General features: G+C 35.6%; 1 pseudogene; it reads right to left on the bottom strand.

The window, feature by feature from the left end:
• The window catches only part of LOC112505129, an 11109-nt pseudogene that overhangs the window by 7365 nt on the left and 2418 nt on the right, over positions 1-1326 (bottom strand).

Below are 1326 nucleotides of genomic sequence, written 5' to 3'. Positions count from 1 at the left end.
GGAAGTACTCGGGATCTAGGTAGCCAAATGTACCTTTAACTAAGGTAGTGAGATGAGTTTGCTCCATTGATACGAACCTTGAAGTTCCAAAGTCAGAAACTTTGGCTCTATATTTATCATCCAAAAGTATATTAGTAGTTTTGATGTCCCTATATATTGGAATGGAAGTTGTTGAATGTAAGTAAGCGAGGGCTCCTGCAATCTCCGTAGCAATTTTCAATCTCATGTTCCAAGAAATTGGGAACTCAACAGTCTTGTTGTGAATGTTGTCGTACAAGGTCCCATTTGAAACGAATTCGGAAACTAGTAGAGGAACCTCAGTCTCCAAGAAACATCCCAATAGTTTGACCACATTTCGATGGCTGATTTGCGAAAGAATGACTACCTCATTGATGAATTGCTCTAATTGGCTTTCATCAACTACCTTCGATTTCTTGACTGCCACAATTCTTCCATCAACTAGCATACCTTTGTAGACTGTACCTTGACCTCCTCGGCCGAGAATTTTGTTCTCGTTGAAGTGATCAGTGGCCGTCTCCAACTCGCGTGACGTAAAAAGTATGGTTCTATCAACTAAAGATGGTTCAGCTTCTTCTTGTTGCTTTAGGAGTAAACCACCATTGCGTTTAAAAAACCTCTCTCTTCGTCTCCTTGCCTTTGTTTTCTTGATTACTTTGTATAATGCAGAGATGAGTGCCATGAGAAAAAGTAACCCCATGCTTATGCTAACACCTGTAATYGATTAACATTGCAGCCTCAAACATTTAATACAAGTAGAGAAATAATGCATGTTATCACTACCTGGTTAAATTCTCTTATACTTTTTTTTATTAACCTTGATATCCAACCCGCTAAGCGAGCTGACTAATGCCAGRACGACCACCTGTTTTGCAGATAGTCCGGAGTTACCGCATTTGAACCTCGTTGGCCACAAGGGGATTTTTATACTTTTATACACTACAAGTAACAAGGTTTTTATAGAGGGAAGTTTTAGAGAAAGATTTGGAAGCGTATCTAAAGATGATTTTTAGAGAAGGAACTACTGACAAAAAGTATCCTTCTAGTGTGTATATATATATATATATATACTAGAAGGATACTCGCGCAATGCAACGAGACACATCTTGATTTTAATGTTTTGTTTTATCTTTTGTCTCTATTGATATTACAACATGGTTTTATGTGGTTTTAAAGCGTTAATGCTTTTATGTTTGAATAAAATATAAATTCGAATATCTCATAAAAATTTAAAAAATATATTGATATTAGTATCATATTAACTATTTAAGTGTTCACGTTTTTTGTGTAATTTATTTAATTTAATTT

Source organism: Cynara cardunculus, unplaced genomic scaffold, assembly GCF_001531365.2.
Source record: "Cynara cardunculus var. scolymus isolate 2C unplaced genomic scaffold, CcrdV1 Un_Scaffold_8573, whole genome shotgun sequence".
Taxonomy (NCBI): Eukaryota; Viridiplantae; Streptophyta; class Magnoliopsida; order Asterales; family Asteraceae; genus Cynara; species Cynara cardunculus.
Note: the sequence above shows the minus strand (reverse complement) of the source record. Positions and strands in the feature narration are given on the sequence as shown.